General features: G+C 44.6%; 1 protein-coding gene across 2 annotated transcripts in view; it reads right to left on the bottom strand.

Annotated features, from left to right (window-relative positions):
* arhgap39 (Rho GTPase activating protein 39) overlaps positions 1-6,578 on the bottom strand; it is a 650,153-nt gene that overhangs the window by 501,810 nt on the left and 141,765 nt on the right. The gene's annotated exons all lie outside the window — the stretch shown is intronic.

The raw sequence follows: 6,578 nt of genomic DNA on the forward strand, positions 1-6,578 counted from the left end.
GATGAATGCATAGCTGAGGAGCCGGTGTACGGGAAAAGGATTCATATTTTTGGATCATTGAAATCTCTTCTGTGGTAGAAGTGACCTGTACAAGAAGGACGGATTGCACCTGAACTGGAAGGGGACTAATATACTGGTGGGGAAATTTGTTACAGCTGCTCGGGAGGATTTAAACTAATAAAGGTTGGGGTGGGTGGGACCAAGGGAGATAGTGAGGAAAGAGATCAATCTGAGACTGGTACAAATGAGAAAATAAGCAAGTCAGTCAGGGTAGGCAGGAACAAAGCAGAGAATAAGGTAGGTCTGATAAATTAAACTGCATTTATTGCAAGTCGAGACTGTGGTGCTAGAAAAGCACAGCAGGTCAGGCAGCATCCGAGGAGCAGGAGAATCGATATTTCAGGCAAAAGCCTGATGAAGGACTTTTGCCCGAAATGTCGATTCTCCTGCTCCTCGGATGCTGCCTGACCTGCTGTGCTTTTCCAGCACCACACATTCGACTCTAATTTCCAACATCTGTGGTCGTCACTTTTGCCTGCAGTTATTTCAAAGCAGGGAAGTCAGATGAACTTAGGGCATGGTTCGGAACATGGGACTGGGATATCATAGCAATTACAGAGATATAGCTCAGGGCTGGCAGCTTAATGTTCCAGGATACAAATGCTACAGGAAGGTGAGAAAGGGAGGCAAGAGAGGAGGGAGAGTGGCGTTTTTGGTAAGGGATAGCATTACAGCTGTACTGAGGGAGGATATTCCCGGAAATACATCCATGGAAGTTATTTGGATGGAACTGAGAAATAAGATAGGGATGATCACTTTACTGGAATTGTATTATAGACCCCCTCAATAGTCAGAGGGAAATTGAGAAACAAGTTTGTAAGGAGATCTCGGTTATCGATGTTTGAGAAGATTTGTAGCTCAGCTTGATGATAAGTGTGTAAGTTAACTTGCTGAGTCAGTGAGCTAACTTACATACAGATCTCAGTTTTCTGTAAGAATAATAGGGTGATTATGGTCAGTGCAAAACTTGACCTACTCTTGGGAAATAAGACAGAGTAGGTGACAGTGGGGACCACTTTGGGGCCAGTGACTATAATTCTAGTAGTTTTAAAGTAATGATGGAAAAGGATAGACCGGATCTAAAAGTTGAAATTCTAAATTGGAAGAAGTTCAATTTTGACAGTCTTAGGCAAGAACTTTCAAAAGCTAATTGGGGGCAAATGTTCGCAGGTAACAGAACGACTGGAAAATGGGAAGCCTTCAGAAATGAGAAAAGAAGATTCCAAAGAAGGTATTTCCCCGTTAGGGTGAAAGGATAAGGCTGGTATAGGTATAGGGAATACTGGATGACGAAAGAAATTGAAGGTTTGGTTAAGAAAAAGAAGGAAGCATATGTCAGGTATAGACAGGATAGATCAAGTGAATCCTCAGAAGAGTAAAAAGGCAGTAGGAGTTTACTTAAGAGGCAAAAAGGAAACATGAGATAGCTTTGGCAAATAGAGTTAAGGAGAATCCAAACAGTTTTTACAAATACATTAAGGACAAAAGGGTAACTAGGGAGAGAATATGGCCTCTCAAAGATCAGCAAGGCAGCCTTTGTGTGGAGCCACAGGAGATGGGGGAGACATTAAACGAGCATTCTGCTTTGGTGTTTACTGTGGTAAAGTACATGGAAAATATAGAATGTAGGGAAATAGATGGTGACATCGTGAAAAATGTTCATATTACAGAGGAGGAAGTGCTGGATGTCTTGAAATGCATAAAAGTGAAGAAATCCCATGACCCGATCAGGTGTATCATAGAACTCTGGAAAGCTTGGGAAGTGATTGCTGGGCCCCTTGCTGAGATATTTGTATCATCGATAGTCACAGGTGAGCTGCCAGAAGGCTGAGGGGTTGGCTAACGTGGTGCCACTGTTTAAGAAAGGTGGTAAGGATAAGCCAGGGAACTATAGACCAGTGAGCCTGACCTCGGTGGTGGGCAAGTTGTTGGAGGGAATCCTGAGGGACAGGATGTACATGTATTTAGAAAGGCAAGAATTGATTAGGGATAGTCAACATAGCTTTGTGTGTGGAAAATCATGTCTCACGAACATGTTTGAGTTTTTTGATGAAGCAACAAAGAGGATTGGTGAGAGGAGAGCAGTTGACGTGATCTATATGGACTTCAGTAGGGCGTTCAACAAGGTTCCCCATGGGAAACTGGTTAGCAAGGCTAGATCTCATGGAATACAGGGAGAACTAGACATTTGGATAAAGAACTGGCTTAAAGGTAGAAGGTGGTGGTGGAGGGTTGTTTTTCAGACTGGAGGCCTTTGACCAGTGGAGTGCCACAAGGATCAGTGCTGGGCCCTCTACTTTTTGTCATTTACATAAATGATTTGGATGCAAGCATAAGAGGTACAGTTAGTAAGTTTGCAGATGACACCAAAATTGGAGGTGTAGTGACAGCGAAGAGGGTTACCTCAGATTACAACAGGATCTGGACCAGATGGACCAATGGGCTGAGAAGTGGCAGATGGAGTTTAATTCAGATAAATGCGAGGCACTGCATTTCGGGGAAGCAAATCTTATACACTTAATGGTAAGGTCCTAGGGAGTGTTGCTGAACAAAGAGACCTTGGAGTGCAGGTTCATAGCTCCTTGAAAGTGGAGTCCCAGGTAGATAGGATAGTGAAGAAGGCGTTTGGTATGCTTTCCTTTATTGGTCACAGTATTGAGTACAGGAGTTGGAATGTCATGTTGAGGCTGTACAGGACATTGGTTAGGCCACTGTTGGAATATTGCACGCAATTCTGGTCTCCTTCCTATCGGAAAGAAGTTGTGAAACTTGAAAGGATTCAGAAAAGATTTACAAGGATGTTGCCAGGGTTGGAAGATATGAGGCATAGGGAGAGGCTGAATAGGCTGGGGCTGTTTTCCCTGGAGTGTCAGAGGCTGAAGGGTGACCTTATAGAGGTTTACAAAATCATGAGGGGCATGGATAGAATAAACAGACAAGTCTTTTCCCTGGGGTGGGGGAGTCCAGAACTAGAGAGCATGGGGTTAGGGTGAGGGGGGAAAAATATAAAAGAGACCCAAGGGGCAACCTTTTCACGCAGAGGTGGTATGTATATGGAATGAGCTGCCACAGGAGGTGGTGGCGGCTGGTACAATTGCAACATTGAAAAGGCATCTGGATGGGTATATGAATAGGAAGGGTTTGGAGTGATATGAGCCGGGTGCTGACAGGTGGTACTAGATTGGGTTGGGATATTTAGTTGGCATGGACAATTTGGACCAAAGGGTATATTTCCGTGCTGTACATCTCTATGACTCTCTGACTCTGAGTGGCTGTATCTCTTTTATGTGCTGGAACAGTTTGGCCTTGGTCTTTGCCAGGTAGGTGGTTCTCACTAATAGTATAGCATCTGACAATTTTAGCATTAGCAGAGGCAGCCGACCAGGGCTCACCGTTGCTATTTACATTGGTGATTGAGCCGTTGGCAGAGGCCATCCAGAGGGACCACAATATAACTGCCCCGGAGGTAGGATCAGAAAGGCATAAAATCACCCTTTACACAGATGACGTTCTTCCTCTTTTTAACTAACCCACTGACATCTGTGCCCCATTTAATACAAATGATTATTTGGCTATTTGTCAGAGTATAAAATTAATTTTATGAAGTCGGCGGCCATGCCTGTGAGGGGTCTTGTTAGAGTATCCAATCTTGGGGCTGAAATCCTAGTCCCTTTCAGATGGTCACAGGGAGGTTTCCTGTATGTAGGCATTTTTATCACACTGGCCTTCGACCAATTATATAAAGCGAATTCTGTGCAATCACTAGAGAAGATAAGACAGGACCTTCGGCGCTGGGAGGATCTTCCGATATCCTGTTTAAATAGAATAGCTCTGGTTAAAATGAATGTTCTTCCTCGTTTATTGTATCCCATGGGAATGCTTCCTTTGATGCTGCCCAGCCAGGCACTACGGAGGCTTTACAGTTGGCTTGGTTTTTATTCTGGCATCACAGGTGGCCTCTTATCAAGCTTGCCAAATTGCAGCTTCCCTTCTATCTTATGTGGCTACTTGGGCTTGCCAGGACCCGCAGTCAATTTGGCTGGACATTGAGGCCTCCAAGGCAAAATGTCCCCTCACTAATCTGTTGTTCATGAACAAGATGAGGACTGTTCTGGACCACTACAAAAATCCCATCGTCCTTTACATGGTTAAAGCATGGAGAATGATGCGACAAAGTGAGGGCAATTTACAAAAAACTTCCCCTTTTACTCCCACAGTAGGATTGGTAGGTTTCTGGTCGGGATCAATGGGAGTCCAGAGGAGTTTCATGTTTGGAAGATTTATTTGGCGGGGAGGTCATAATGTCTTTCAAGCAGCTGAGCCAGAAATATGAGCTATCTAGGAGGGATCTCTTTTGTTACTTTCAGATTAGGGACTTTATACAAAAAAAGACTACATTAATGGTTAGTCCCTATAAGTCGGATTTGGAGAGGAGTGTGCTTCGATCCATGGGCACTCTCTCGGTCAGCACCCTCCAACATTTATTAGGAGGTAGTCTCTTGAAGGACATAGAGCAATTGTGTGGAATCTGGGCTCAAGAATTAGGGATGGAGATCTCACCAGAGGAGTGGGAGGATATTTGGGAGAACGTAAGGAAGATTTTGATTTTGAATAGGACACAGGCTATGCAATTGAAGGTACTCCACAGGATTTACTTGGCACGAGAGCAGCTTGTGAAATTTAAAATAGGAGTGTTCCCAATGTGCCCCAAATGTAAAATAGATGTTGGTACTCTTACTCATTGCTTGTGGTCATGCCACAAGCTTCATAGGTATTAGGGCGCATAGCAAGTGTCATGGAAGGGGTCTTGGGAAATAAGGTCAAGGTAGATCCGGTCTCCGTCCTCCTGGTTTCGCCAAATCTCCCCTCTTTGGATGCGCATGGGAAGAAATTGTTTAGTATTCTTTCATTTTGTATGAAGAACATTCTGGTGAGCTGGGTGTCGGAACATCCCCCAGGACTCTTGGGGTGGCTTGGGTTAGTTATGGAGCACATCCCCCTAGGCTTCCTTACAAGAATGATGCACCAGAAAACAGAACTTTCTTAAAGGATGTGGTGGCCCTTTTTGAACCATACAGATGCGGACTTATCGGCTATATTGGCCAGGGCCTTTGTGTAGCCATGAGGGCTGTTTCTGACTGCCTAGGGGCACCTGGGAGGAGGGATTCTGAACAAATACGTGTATACCAACAGATGCTCCCAGTGATGAGGAGCTTTGGTGGGATTGGACTGAGTGTTGTAACTCAGTGTAATTTAATTTGTCTTGTTTCAACTCAGTTTAAGTTAGTTGCTTTTTGTTTTGATTTAGTTATTTATTGAATTGTAATTTATGTAGAGTTTTTTTTCTAGATTGTTTCTGGAGTAGAGTAGTAGTTTTTTTACAGTTATTGTTGTTATATTGCAAGATTGTTCTATTATTTTGTAATAATTTCATATTTGTGTGTAAAAAATTCAACATCTTTTTCTCAATAAATATATTTATTTAAAAAACCCTGCTTCCACACCTCCCTGCTCACCTCCATCCAAGGCCCCAAAGGATCCTTCCACATCTGACAGAGACTTTCTTGCAAAGCCAAATGCCTCATCTACTGTGTCTGTTGCTCTTGATGTGGTCTCCTCTACAATGGAGAGACAGGATGCCAACTCACGGAATGTTTCAGGGAACATCACTGGAACACACACACCAAACAATCCCACTGCCCTTTAGCCGACCACTTCAACGCCCCCTTCCACTCCACCAAGGATGTGCAAGTCCTAGGCCTTCTCCATTGCCAAATCCAAGCCAACCGACGCCTGAAGGGAGAACACCTCATCTTTCGCCTTGGGACCCTCCAACCATATGGCATCAATGTCAATTTCACCAGTTTCCACATCTCCCCTTCCAACCCGGCACTGCCCTCATCCCAGATCCAACCCTCCAACTCGGCACTGCCCTCTTAAAATGTGTGTCTTCCATCCCACCTATCCGCTCCACCATCCCCTTTGACGTATCACCCCCTAACTGCATCTACCTATCGCCTTCCCAGCTACCTTCCAACCTTCCATTTATCTCTCAGCCCCCACCTCCCCCACATTCTGATGAAGGGCTTATACCCGAAATGTCAATTCTATCACTCCTCGGATGCTGCCTGACCTGCTGTGCTTTTCCAGCACCACACTTTTCAACACAATGGCTAAGTTGGTCAAGGAGGCATATAACATGCTTATCTTCATCAGTTGGTACCTATAGAATAAATCTTTGAGGAGAAAGTGAGGTCTGCAGATGCTGGAGATCAGAGCTGAAAATGTGTTGCTGGAAAAGCGCAGCAGGTCAGGCAGCATCCAGGGAACAGGAGAATCGACGTTTCGGACATAAGCCCTTCTTCAGGAATGAGGAAAGTTTGTCCAGCAGGCTAAGATAAAAGGTAGGGAGGAGGGACTTGGGGGAGGGGCGAAACGTCGATTCTCCTGTTCCCTGGATGCTGCCTGACCTGCTGCGCTTTTCCAGCAACACATTTTCAGCTCTGATCTCCAGCATC

Source organism: Chiloscyllium plagiosum, chromosome 5 (genome assembly GCF_004010195.1).
Source record: "Chiloscyllium plagiosum isolate BGI_BamShark_2017 chromosome 5, ASM401019v2, whole genome shotgun sequence".
In the NCBI taxonomy this organism is placed as follows: Eukaryota; Metazoa; Chordata; class Chondrichthyes; order Orectolobiformes; family Hemiscylliidae; genus Chiloscyllium; species Chiloscyllium plagiosum.